Consider the following 14330-nt stretch of genomic DNA (forward strand, 5'->3'; position numbering starts at 1 on the left):
TGCTGGCGAGCATTGAGAAGGAAGTAGTGACATATTAGTTGATCTTATTGGCAGAGCAGGCTTGAAGGGCTGAATGGCCTCCTGCTCCTAAGCCCGCAGCTCCTAAGCTGGATAGCAGCAGATAAAGAAGGGCTAGGAGAATGCAGAGTCCTGTCCCAAATGCATGTATGTAAAGACACAAAATGGGGGGTATAAGACCAGTAAGCTAGAAGTGCAAATAACAAAAGCAGAATATGATGAAGTGGCAATAATGAATAGAAATGGTGTGGACAGTGTTCTTGATATCCACGGCTAAGAAGTGCACAGAGACGACAATGATGGAAGAAAAGGTGATGGGGCTGGAAGTACTGAGTGCAAAGATATTGTGGCATTGGGAGGTGAAGATGCCTTTAAAGCAGGAAGGGAGGGCATTTTATTCAAGCTGAGAAGATAAAGAAGGAATGATTGAGCTGCAGGAACACTCTAGGGGCCTCCAAATGGTGAGAGAGAGAGATTGGAGCAAATTGACAGGGAAAACACAGAAGTGCACCAATGCCAGAAGAATTTAGAAGAATGAAAGGTGACCTTCTCTGAACATAAATCATTCCGAGGACTTGATGGACGCTGAGGGGATGTTTCCTTTCATTGGAGAATCTGGAAGGACGGAGCACAGCTTAAAAATGAGGGGCCTCCCATTGAAGTGGAAGAGGACCGAGAATTTCTTCTCTCAGAGGGGCTTCAGTCTGTGGAATTCTCTCCCCAGAGAGCAATGGAGGCTGGCTAATTGACTATACTCCAGGTTGAGTTAGACAAATTGTTAGGCAGATTATTAATCGACAAGGGAGTCGATGGGTATGAGGGGGTGGAGGTAGGTAGGAAAGTGGAGTTGAGACCACAATCAGATCAGCCATGATCTTATCAAAGGGCGGAGCAGGCTGGCTGGGCCGAATGGCCTGCTCTATTACCTATGATCTTATAATCTTATGAACCATAGATTGCTGATATTGGGGGGAATTAATTACCAAACATTGATTGGTATATTGTTAGTGTAAAGGGTAAGGATGAGGAGGAGATTTGGAAGTGTGCTCAGGACAACTTCCTTCACCAGTGCATCCAGAATGGCCTAAATAGCCAGGGGGTGTTGCTGGATATTGTGCTGGGGAACGCAGTGAGGCACAAGTCTGAGGAAGAGCCCTTGTAAAAACATTGAACAATCATCGTATCACAAAGTTTAAAATAGGTGTGAAGAAGAATGAGGAATAAGCCTTTTGGGAGATGGGATAGAAAGAGGCAAAACAAAAACAGAAATATCTGGAAAAACTCAGCAGGTCTGGCAGCATCGGTGGAGAAGAACAAAGTTGACGTTTCGAGTCCTCATGACCCTTCAACAGAACTAAGTAAAAATAGGAGTGGAGTAAAATACAAGCTGGTTTAAGGTGGGGGAATGGGGGGAGAGAAGTTGGGGGGGCTGGTTGTAGGGACAAGCAAGCAGTGATAGGAGCAGATAATCAAAAGATGTCACAGACAAAAGAACAAAGAGGTGTTGAAGGTGGTGATATTATCTAAACGAATGTGCTAATTAAGAATGGATGGCAGGACACGCAAGGTACAGATAGCTCTAGTGGGGGTGGGGTGAAATAAAACTAAAAGGGCATAAAAGGTATAGATTTAAAAATAATGGAAATAGGTGGGAAATGAAAAATCTATATAAATTATTGGAAAAAACAAAAGGGAGGGGGAAGAAACGGAAAGGGGGTGGGGATGGAGGAGGGAGTTCAAGATCTAAAGTTGTTGAACTCAATATTCAGTCCGGAAGGCTGTAAAATGCGTAGTCGGAAGATGAGGTGCTGTTCCTCCAGTTTGCGTTGAGCTTCACTGGAACAATGCAGCAATCCAAGGACAGACATGTGGGCAAGAGAGCAGGGTGGAGTATTGAAATGGCAAGCGACAGGGAGGTCTGGATCATTCTTGTGGACAGACCGAAGGTGTTCTGCAAAGCTGTCGCCCAGTCTGTGTTTGGTCTCTTCAAAGTAGAGGAGACCGCATTGGGAGCAGCGAATGCAGTAGACTAAGTTGGGGGAGATGCAAGTGAAATGCTGCTTCACTTGAAAGGAGTGTTTGGGCCCTTGGACGGTAGAGAGAGAGGAAGTGAAGGGGCAGGTGTTGCATATTTTGCGTATGCATGAGGAGGTGCCGTAGGTGAGGGTTGAGGAGTAGGGGGTGATGGAGGAGTGGACCCGTGTGTCACGGAGGGAATGATCCCTACGGAATGCCGCCGGTGGGGTGAAGGGAAGATGTGTTTGGTGGTGGCATCATGCTGGAGTTGGTGGAAATGGCCGAGGATGATCCTTTGAATGCAGAGGCTGATGGGGTGATAAGTGAGGGCAAGGGGGACCCTATCATGTTTCTGGGAGGGAGGAGAAGGCATGAGGGCGGATGCACGGGAGATGGGCCGGACACGGTTGAGGGCCCTGTCAACGACCGTAGGTGGAAAACCTTGGTTAAGGAAGATGGAGGACATGTCAGAGGAACTGTTTTTGAAGATAGCATCATCAGAACAGATGCGATGGAGGCGAAGGAACTGAGAGAATGGGATGGAGTCCTTACAGGAAGCGGGGTGTGAGGAGCTGTAGTCGAGGAAGCTGTGGGAGTCGGTAGGCTTGTAATGGATATTGGTGGACAGTCTATCACCAGAAATTGAGACAGAGAGGTCAAGGAAGGGAAGTGTCAAACATGGACCACGTGAAAATGATGGAGGGGTGGAGATTGAAAGCAAAATTAATAAATTTTTCCAGGTCCCAACGAGAGCATGAAGCAGCACCGAAGTAATCATCGATGTACCGGAGAAAGAGTTGTGGGAGGGGGCTGGAGTAGGACTGGAACCGTCCCCACCCCATCTTCCAAACCCAGCCCCAACCATGTATTCACTATAACCCCTGACCTTCCCCTCTCCGAAGCTGAATGTTCAGTGCTCAGCAAAGGACTTAGTTTCATACCCTTACACCCTCATCTCAATGAATTTCGGGCTCGGCACAATGCTGAACTCTTCTTCCGCCGCCTTCGTCTCCGTGCTCACTTCTTTGAGCAGGAGTCCTCTCACGGTTCAACGGATCCTTTTACCCACCTCCAATATTCTCCCTCCGCCTGGACCCCTCCCTCTGGATTCTTACCTTCTCTTGATCTTTTCATTGAGGACTGTCGGCGTGACATTAGTCGTCTCAATTTCTCTGCTCCTCTCACCCATTGTAACCTGTCTCTCTCTCAACTTACTGCACTCCGTTCTCTCAGGTCCAACCCTAACATTGTCATCAAACCTGCTGACAAGGGTGGTGCTGTTGTTGCCTGGCACACTGACCTCTACCTCGCGGAGTCTGAGCGTCAACTCGCAGACACTTCTTCCTACCTGTCCCTGGACCATGACCCCACCACTGAACATCAAGCCATTGTTTCCAGGACTGTCACTGACCTCATCTCCTCTGGAGATCTTCCTCCCACAGCTTCCAACCTGATAGTCGCCCAACCTCAGACGGCCCGCTTCTACCTCCTACCCAAAATCCACAAACAGGACTGTCCCGGCAGACCGATCGTGTCAGCCTGTTCCCGCCCCACGGAACTCATTTCTCGTTCTCTTGACTCCCTTCTCTCTCCCCTTGTCCAGTCTCTTGCCACCTACATCCGTGATTCCTCTGACACCTTACGTCACATCAACAATTTCCAGTTCCCTGGCCCCAACCTCCTCCTCTTCACCATGGACGTCCAATCCCTCTACACCTCCATCTCCCACCAGGATGGTCTGAGGGCTCTCAGCTTTTTCCTCGAACAGAGGCCCGAACAATCCCCATCCACCACTACTCTCCTCCATCTGGCTGAACTTGTTCTCACACTGAACGATTTCTCCTTTAACTCCTCTCACTTCCTCCAAATAAAAGGTGTGGCTATGGGTACCCACATGGGCCCCAGCTATGCCCGTCTCTTTATGGGGTATGTGGAACATTCCTTGTTCCAGTCCTACTCCGGCCCCCTCCCAAAACTCTTTCTCCGGTACATCGATGATTGCTTTGGTGCTGCTTCAACCCTGCCCCTTCACTTCCTCTCTCCTCACCGTCCAAGGGCCCAAACACTCCTTTCAAGTAAAGCAGCATTTCACTTGCATTTCCCCCAACTTAGTCTACTGCATTCATTGCTCCCAATGCGGTCTCCTCTACACTGGAGAGACCAAACACAGACTGGGCGACTGCTTTGCAGAACACCTTCGGTCTGTCCACAAGAATGATCCAGACCGCCCTGTCGCTGGCCATTTTAACACACCACCCTGCTCTCTTGCCCACATGTCTGTCCTTGGCTTGCTGCATTGTTCCAGTGAAACTCAACGCAAACTGGAGGAACAGCACCTCATCTTCCGACTACGCATTTTACAGCCTTCCGGACTGAATATTGAGTTCAACAACTTTAGATCTTGAACTCCCTCCTCCATCCCCACCCCTTTTCCGTTTCTTCCCCCTCCCTTTTGTTTTTTCCAATAATTTATATAGATTTTTCTTTTCCCACCTATTTCCATTAATTTTAAATCTATACCTTTTATGCCCTTTTAGTCTTATTTCACCCCACCTCCACTAGAGCTATCTGTACTTTGCGTGTCCTGCCATCCATTCTTAATTAGCACATTCTTTTAGATAATATCACCACCTTCAACACCTCTTTGTTCTTTTGTCTGTGACATCTTTTGATTATCTGCTCCTATCACTGTTTGTCCCTACAACCACACCACCACCACCCCCCCCACTTCCCCCACCCCCCCAATCTTAACCCAGCTTATATTTCACCCCTCCTATTTTTACTTAATTCTGTTGAAGGGTCATGAGGACTCGAAACGTCAACTTTGTTCTCCTCCGCCGATGCTGCCAGACCTGCTGGGTTTTTCCAGGTATTTCTGTTTTTGTTTTGGATTTCCAGCATCCGCAGTTTTTTGTTTTTATCTCATTAGAAAGAGGCAAGGTGGATGTAACTGTAAAGAGTATTCCAGGACTGAGGGACCTGGAGGGTGGGCAGGTTCATGTGCATCAATCTTTGATGGTGGCAGGACATTTGGAGAGAGTGGTTAGCCAAACAGATGGGACCTTGGGCATCCTAAATCGAGATTTTGAGTATAAAAACTGGAAATGTAAGCTGAACCTTTCTAAAGCTCTGGTTAGGTCAAAGCTGGCGCATTGTGTCCTGTTCTGGTCACCACACTTTAGAAAGGATGTGAGGGTCCGTGAGAAGGTGTAGAGGGGGTTTACCAGTGTGGTTCCAGGGATGGGGGATTTTAGTTACAAGGTTAGATTGGAGAAGCTGGGGCTGTTCTCCTGAGAGCAAAGGAGATTGGGGGGAGATTTGACAGAGGGTGTACAAGATTATGAGAGGTTTAGATCAGGTAAATAAGGAAACGCTGTGCCCATTGGCTGATGATATAAGGACTGGAGGGCACAGATTGAAGGGTTTGGTTAAGAAATACAGGGAAATGTGAGGAAGAAGGTTTTTACCCAGCGAATGATAATGAGATGGAACCCGCTGCCCACAAGGGTGGGGAAAGTGGAGACTATCGATGTTTCAGAAGAAAATCAGACAGACACTTGAGGGGAATGCAGGGGTAGAGGGGGGCAATGGGACTGACTGGACTCGGCTGCTCTACACTTGTTGGGCTGAATGACCACCTTCTGAGCCATACATGACTCTGCGAGTCTATGAAGAGAGCAAGTAGGGACAAGGATTGAAAAAAGGAAACCAAAGGAGTAAAGGGAGGGAGAAAGAGGCAGAGAGTTCGAGAGAAAAAGCAAGGGGGGGACAGAGACGTGGAGAAAAAAAGAAAGAGACGGAGACAGAGACTGCCATAGAGAGAGATAGAAAGAGAGAGACAGGAACAGTGACAGAGCACGAGGCAGAGAAAAAGCAGACAAAACAGAGAGAGGGAGACAGAGAGAAAGAAGGGGCGAGGTAGAGAAAGACGGGTGAGGCAGAGAAAGAGAGACCGAGACAGAGAGAGAGAAAGAGACTGAGACAGGAAGAGTGAGCACAGATGAGATAGAGAGAAACAGAGAGAGCGAGAAAGAGGGAAAGGCAGAGGGAGGCAGAAAGAGAGAAACAGAGAGAGGGAGACAGAGAGAAAGAAGGGGCGAGGTAGAGAAAGACGGGTGAGGCAGAGAAAGAGAGACCGAGACAGAGAGAGAGAAAGAGACTGAGACAGGAAGAGTGAGCACAGATGAGATAGAGAGAAACAGAGAGAGCGAGAAAGAGGGAAAGGCAGAGGGAGGCAGAAAGAGAGAAACAGAGAGAGGGAGACAGAGAGAAAGAAGGGGCGAGGTAGAGAAAGACGGGTGAGGCAGAGAAAGAGAGACCGAGACAGAGAGAGAGAAAGAGACTGAGACAGGAAGAGTGAGCACAGATGAGATAGAGAGAAACAGAGAGAGCGAGAAAGAGGGAAAGGCAGAGGGAGGCAGAAAGAGAGAAACAGAGAGAGACAGAATGAGCACAGAAGAGATAGAGAGAGAAGCGGGGGGGGTAGACAGAAAGAGAGAATGAGAGACAGAAAGCAAGGGAGACAAAAAGAGACAGAGAAAGCTTGAGAGAGGGAGAAAGAGAGACTGAGGCAGAGAGAGAGAGAAAGCAAGGGAGACAGAGACTGAAAGCAAAAGAGATAGAGAGATAGAGAGAGAAAGCCAGGGAGAAATTGAGTGGCAGAGAGAGAGAGTGGCAGAGAAAGATACAGAGAGAGAGAAACTGAGAGAGAGACAGACAGAAAGATGAAGAGCGAGAGTATGAGAATAGATCAACAGCTAAAATAAGAACAATTGCGAAAGTCATTTACAAACAAAGTGTTCAAAGGAAGAGTGGGACTGATCAGGGCCAATATTTGATCTTCCCCTGGGAGCTTGGCTGAGGTACTGAATAAATACTGTGCATCTGTCTGAATTGGGAAAGTCCAGTGCCCCAAATCTGCCCCCACTGAGGAGAGATAAATAAAGGTCCAGGATCACTTCCTTGTTTCTGTACTGCATTCCTCTATTTATAAACACCCAGAATCCTAGATACTATTTTCAACCAACCACTGGACAGCTAAAACATTGCGTTTATTTGTAAAGGCAATGCTTTCAAACCTCCCTCCCCCTGCTGTGAAAGAGTGCGTTGGTGATCTCTGGACAAACACTCACTGCTGTGATATTGGGCAGGAGTAGTCTCGGCAGTTTAGGCAGTGTTACGTAACAGTTAAATAACAGAGGACAATTTGAGAAGCAGCAGACACAAAGTGAAGCCCTGAGTCTCTATAATCATCTGCAGGATACGCAGACAGTGTGAGAAGAAAGCAGGCGAGTGATTGTGTACAGCCAGGTATTCCCAGTACATGGAGCGGTGAATTGGACAACATGGAATAAACATCAGAGTGGGGGGGGGGGGGGGGGGGGGGGGGGGGGGGGAGAAGGTGAGAGCTCTCTGGGGGGAAGAATGAAGGTGGATGGATAGCATTCCATGCTTGCAGTTACCTTGCAATCACTTACTTCTCTGTGGGTTGTGGAATCGTGCTATGCAGAGAACAGCTTCTCGGTTTGCTGAGTTGCCAACGTGTATGGGGCTTCAGCTGGCAATTAAATCCTTATCTTTCAGACACAATCTCATTTCAAGGAGGCCGACCTGCTTTAAAGAGGGAGCGAGCAGCCATTCTTTCAGTGGAACAGTTGTTCCACATCTCCCCCGCCCCCCCCCCCCCCCCAAACCCGAGCCCGCTCTATTCAGTACTTCAGCCAAGCTCCCAGGGGAGTATCAAATATTGGCACTGATCAGTCTCTTTTGCTTTCAGTCTCTGTATCCCTGGCTTTCTCTCTCTCTCTGCCTCTGTCTCCCTTTCTCTCTCACTCCCTTGCTTTCTCTCTGTCTCTCGTTCTCTCTTTCTGTTTCCCTCTCTATCTCTTCTGTGCTCATTCTGTCTCTCTGAGAGCTGTTTTGAGCCGTCTTTCAGAGGGGTCTTACTTTAGGAGCGACAGTCTGTCTTAAAGAGGAAGACCATGAAGGGGATGGGCTTGATTTAAGAGGGATGGTTTCTCTTTAAGAAGGCCAGTCTTGCTTTAAGATGGACAGTCTTGCTTTAAGGTGGTTTGGCATGTTTTAAGAGAGGTGATCTTGTTCAGAAGAACAACCATGCTTTAAGAGGAACAGTCTTGCTTTAAAGAGGATGGTCTTGATTTTCAAGGGGTACTGTTGCTTTCAGCAGGATAATCTCACTTTAAGAAAGGTGGTCTTGCTTCAAGGGGACTGTCACATTTTATGAGGACTGGGGCAGTTTTAAGAATCCTGGACCCATTTTAAGAGTGATCACAGAATTTTAACGGCACAGAAGGAGGCCATTTGGCCCATCATGTCTCCACTGGCACTCCAAATGAGCATATGACCTAGTGCCACTGCCCTGCCTTTCCCCCATACCCCTGCACATTGTTTCTATTCAAATAATCATCCAATGCCCTCTTGAATGCCTCGATTGAACCTGCCTCCACCACACTTCCAGACAGTGCAGTCCAGACCCGAACCACTCGCTGTGTGAAAAAGTTTTTTCTCACCTCACATTTGCTTCTTTTGCAAATCACTTTAAATCTGTGCCCTCTCGTTCTTGATCCTTTTATGAGAAGGAACAGCTATCTACTCTGTCCAGCTCTCTCATGACTTTGAACATCTCTATTAAATCTCCTCTTAGCCTTCTCCTCTCCAAGGTGAACAGTCCTATCCTCTCCAATCTATCCTCATAGCTGAAGTTTCTCATCCCTGGAACCGTTCTTGTAAACATCTTCTGCACTCTCTCCAATGTGTTCACATCCTTCTGAGAAAGCTGCAGCACAGAGGATTTGGGAGTCCTCATGCATGAATCACAAAAAGCGAGCGTGCAGGTTCAGCAGGTAATAGGGAAGGCAAATGGATTGTTGGCCTTTATTTCAACGCACTGGTTAGACCACACCTAGGATACTGTGAACGGTTTTGGTCCCCTTATCTAAGGAAAGATATCCCAGCCTTGGAGGCAGTCCAGAGATGGTTCGCTAGGTTGATCCCAGGAATGGAGAGATTTTCTTATGAGGAGAGGTTGCATAGGTTGGGCCTGTACTTATTGGAGTTTAGAAGAATGAGGCCTTGTAAAATTCTTAGGGGGCTTGACAGGGTAGATGCTGAGAGGTTGTTTCCCCTTATGGGAGAATCTAGGACCAGAGGGCATAATCTCAGAGTAAAGGGTCACCCATTTAAAACAGAGATGAGGAGGAATTTCTTCTCTCAGAACGTAGTGAATCTGTGGAATTCTTTACCGCAGAGGGCTGTAGAGGCTGGGTCGTTAAGTATATTCAAGGCTGAGATAGACAGATTTTTAATCAGTAAGGGAATCAAGGGTTATGGGGAAAAGGCAGGAAAGTGGAGCTGGGAATTATCAGATCAGCTATGATCTCATTGAATGGCAGAGCAGACTCGATGGACCAAATGGACTACTTCTGTTCCTACATCTTATGGTATAATGTAGCGCCCAGAACGTGTACAATGCTCCAGCTAAAGTCTAACCAGTGTCTTATATAAATTCAGCACAACCTCCTTGCTCTTGTACTCTACGCCCTATTAATGAAGCCCAGGATACTATATGCTTTATTAACTGCTCTCTCCACCTGTCCTGCCACCTTCAATAATCTATTCACATATACACCCAAGTCTTTCTGCTCCTGCACCCCGTTCAAAATTTCACCGCTTATTTTATATTGTCTGTTCATGTTCTTCCTACCAAAATGCATCATCTCCCAGTTCTCCACATTAAACTTCATCTGCCACCTATCTGCCCACTCCACCAACTTGTCTATGTCCTTTTGAAGTTCCACACTGTCCTCCCCACAGTTTACAACTATCTCAAGCTTTGTATCATCCGCAAACTTTGAAATTCTCTCCTGCACACCAAGATGATGCCTTTTCGAGGGAGTTCCACTTTAAGAAACATTGCCCCTTTAATTGGTGGGGGGGGAGAACTGGCTATGAAAGTGACACTGACACTTTAAGAGAGAGGGAACCTGCTGTATAAGGAGCCAACTACCACTTTAAGAGGGGTTGACCTGCTGTATAAGGGGCGTTTCCACTTCATGAGGAGTGTTGCCACTTTAAGAGGATGGGACTTGCTGTAAAAGGGGCATTGCTGCTGTAAGAGGAACATTGCCACTTTAAGAGGGAGCGACCCGCTGTAAAAGAGGTGTTGCCACTTTATGAGGAAGTCTGTTTAAGGAAGTGGGCCCCCAGAGTTTTTTCAGCAGCAATTGCAGAGAAAGAGGAAGCTGACAGATTGCGGAGTGAGAGAGAAACTGGGGGAGGTAGAGGATGAAATGAGGAAGTTTGGAGCTGACTTTGTGCTGACAAGACTGAACAGAAAACCCCAGTGCAGGTAAAAATGTGTTGCACCTTTCTAATGTTTGTCTTTCCTGTGTGGAAACCCTGGGCACAGGAAGACTTCAGGAAGCTGGGCCGTTCCTCCAGGTTTTCAAATTGTTGCACGGCACAGAGAGCCCTTTATTTTGGGAGATTGAAAACTCAGAGAGAGAGAGAGGCACTTCAACCGAGTTTCTCAATCACTCAGGAAATCAAAACTGTTTCTACTCAGAATCTGTCTGAGATTTCACTTAGAGAGAGACATTTGAACCGAGTCTCTCACTCTCCCGATGAATCAAAGCTGTTTAAACTGAGAATCTGTCTGAGATTTCACTGAGAAAGAGAGAGAGACATTTGAACCGAGTCTCTCACTCTCCCGGTAAATCTGAGTGCTTCCCCAGAGTGAGAGATCCCTGGATTATGGTCACTGCTGAACTGGACAGTTTAATATGGGTTCAAAGATAAATATTATCATTGGCACATATAGGAAATTCCGCACCCTCTGCTGTTCTTGCTCTAGTTACAGGGGGATCCTTCATATCCACACGAGAAACCAAGATAGCTCTCATCAGAAAAGCAAAACCTTTGACTGAGCAATGCACCCTCAGTACTAACCACGTAGCACTCCCTCAGTCCTGACCCTCCGACAGCGCAGCACTCCCTCACATAATCACACAGTGCACAAGAGGCCCATCGAGTCTGCACTGACGCATGAGCAACACCTGACCTACCTACCTAATCCCATTTACCAGCACTTGTCACATAACCTTGAATGTTATGATGTGCCAAGTGCTCATCCAGGGACTTTTTAAAGGATGTGAGGCAATCCACCTCCACCACCCTCCCGGGCAATGCATTCCAGACCATCACCACCCTCTGGGTAATAAAGTTTTTCCTTCCACACGCCGCCCACCCCCCCCAAACCTACTGCTGCTCACCTTGAATTTATGTCCCCTTGTTACTGACCCTTTAGCTAAGGGGAACAGCTGCTCCCTATCCACCCTGTCCATGTCCCTCATAATCTTGTACACCTCGATCAGGTCAGCCCTCTTCTCTGCTCCAACGAAAACAACCCTAGTCTACCCAATCTCTCTTCATAACTTAAATGTTTCATTTCAGGCAACATCCTGGTGAATCTCCTCTGCACCCCCTCCAGTGCAATCACTGATTTGTAGCAGCCAGAACTTCACACAGTACTCCAGCTGTGCCCTCACCAAGGTTCTATACAACTCCAACATGAACTCCCTACTTTTGTAATTTATGCCTCGATTGATAAAGGCAAGTGTCCCATATACCTTTTTCACCACCTCACTAACATGCCCCTCCGCCTTCAGAGATCTATGGACACAACACCAAGGTCCCTTTGTTCCTCAGAACTTCCTAGTGTCATGCCGTTCATTGAATACTTCCTTGTCAAATTACTCCTTCCAAAGTGTATCACTTCACACTTTTCAGGGTTAAATTTCCATCTGCCACCTATCTGTCTATTTGACCATCCCGTCTATATTTTCCTGTAGCCCAAGACACTCAACCTAACTGTTAACGACCCGCCCAATCTTTGTGTCATCCGCAAACTTACTAATCCTACCCCCCACATAGTTATCTATGTCATTTATATAAATGACGAATAATAGGAGACCCACCACAAATCCCTGTGGTCCACCACTGGACACTGGCTTCCAGTCACTAAAGCATCCTTCTGTCATCGCCCTCTGTCTCCTACAACTAAGCCAACTTTGAATCCACCGTATCAAATTACCCTGTATCCCATGTGCATTTGCCTTCTTTATAAGTCTCCAATGAGGGACCATGTCAAAGACTTTGCTGAAATCCATATAAACTACGTCAACTGTACTACCCTCATCTACACATCTGGTCACTTCCTCATAAAAATACAATCAAATTGTTAGGCATGACCTCCCTCTGACAAAGCCATGTTGACTATCCCTGACCAAACCTTGCATCTCCAAGTGGAGATAGATTCTCTCCTTCAGAATTTTCTCCAATAGTTTCCCTACCACTGATGTGAGACTCACTGGCCTGTAGTTCCCTGGCTTATCTCTACAACCCTTCTTAAATAGCAGAACCACATTAGCTTTTCTCCAGTTCTCTGGCACCTCCCCTGTGGCCGGAGAGGAATTAAAAATTTGGGTCAGAGCCCCTGCAATCTCTTCCCTTGCTTCCCTCAGCAGTCTGGGACACAAATCATCCGGACCTGGAGATTTGTCCACTTTTAAGCCTGCCAACACCTCCAATACCTTATTACTCCCTATATCAATTTGCTCAAGAACTTCGCAGTCTCTCTCCCAGAGTTCGATACCTTCATCCTCATTCTCTTGGGTGAAGACGGATGTGAAGTATTCGTTCAACACTCTAGCGATGTCCTCTGGCTCCACTCATAGATTGCCCCCTTAGTCCCTACTGGGCCCTACTCTTTCCCTGGTTATCCTCTTCCCATTGATATACTTATATAATATCTTGGAATTTTCCCTACATTTACCACGAGAGCTTTCTCATATCCCCTCTTTGCTCCCCTAATTGCTTTCTTAAGCTCCACCCTGCACTGTCTGTACTCCACTAATACCTCTGCTGATTTGCTTCCCTTGTATCTGCTAAAAGCCTCTCTTTTCCTTCTCATCGTATCCTGAATATCTCTGGTCATCCATGGCTCTCTGGGATTGTGATTCCTCCCTATCACCCTAGAGGGAACATGTTGAGCCTGTACCCTCCCTATTTCCTCTTTGAACACCCTGCACTGCTCCTCAGTAGATTTCCCCACAAGTAGCTGTTCCCAGCCTACCTTGGCCAGATCCTGCCTTATTTTACTAAAATCCGCTCTCCCACAATCCAAAACATTTTTTTGCAACTTGTCTATTTCTTTGTCCATAACAAACTTAAATTGTACCATGTTCTGGTCGCTATCACTAAAATGCTCACCCACCACCACTTCAGCTACCTGCCCGGCTTCCTTCCCCACAATAAGCCCAGCAATGCACCATCCCTTGTTGGACCCTCTACATATTGACCTAAAAAGTTCTCCTGTACACATTTCAAGAAAGCCACTCCATCCAAACCCTTAACACTATGTCTATCCCAATTAATGTTGGGAAAGTTGAAATCACTTAATATAACTACCTCCCATTGCTATTGTTTTTACACACCTCCGCAAATTGTGCACATATTTGTGCCTCAGTTCTGACTCCGCGACAGTACAGCACTCCCTGAGTACTGAGCCTCCGACAGTGCAGCACTCCCTCAGTACTGAGCCTCCGACAGTGCAGCACTCCCTCAGTACTGAGCCTCCGACAGTGCAGCACTCCCTCAGTACTGAGCCTCCGACAGTGCAGCACTCCCTCAGTACTGAGCCTCCGACAGTACAGCACTCCCGCAGTACTGAGCCTCCGACAGTGCAGCAGTCGCTCCCTCAGTACTGATCCTCCGACAGTGCAGCCGCTCCCTCAGTATTGAGCACCTTACAGTGCAGCCCCTCCCTCAGTACTGAGCCTCCGACAGTGCAGCACTCCCTCACTACTGAGCCTCCGACAGTGCAGCACTCCCTCAGTACTGAGCCTCCGACAGTGCAGCACTCCCTCAGTACTGAGCCTCCGACAGTGCAGCACTCCCTCAGTACTGAGCCTCCGACAGTACAGCACTCCCTCAGTACTGAGCCTCCGACAGTGCAGCACTCCCTCAGTACTGATCCTCCGACAGTGCAGCACTCCCTCAGTACTGATCCTCCGACAGTGCAGCCGCTCCCTCAGTACTGATCCTCCGACAGTGCAGCCGCTCCCTCAGTACTGATCTTCCGACAGTGCAGCCGCTCCCTCAGTACTGATCTTCTGACAGTGCAGCCGCTCCCTCAGTACTGATCTTCCGACAGTGCAGCACTCCCTCAGTACTGAGCCTCCGACAGTGCAGTCGCTCCCTCAGTACTGATCCTCCGA

At 47.6% G+C, this 14330-nt stretch overlaps 1 protein-coding gene across 2 annotated transcripts in view; it reads left to right on the forward strand.

Moving 5' to 3' along the window:
• The first annotated feature begins 10151 nt into the window (after nucleotides 1–10151).
• Nucleotides 10152–14330, forward strand: part of unc93b1 (unc-93 homolog B1, TLR signaling regulator) — a 77400-nt gene continuing 73221 nt past the window's right edge. The window contains exon 1 of one of the 2 annotated variants that reach the window (XM_041209038.1): nucleotides 10152–10402. The gene's annotated coding sequence lies outside the window, so the exon portion shown is untranslated. The remainder of the gene's footprint in view (nucleotides 10403–14330) is intronic. The other variant, XM_041209039.1, reaches the window with a different exon arrangement.

Source organism: Carcharodon carcharias, chromosome 17, assembly GCF_017639515.1.
Source record: "Carcharodon carcharias isolate sCarCar2 chromosome 17, sCarCar2.pri, whole genome shotgun sequence".
Classification (NCBI taxonomy): domain Eukaryota; kingdom Metazoa; phylum Chordata; class Chondrichthyes; order Lamniformes; family Lamnidae; genus Carcharodon; species Carcharodon carcharias.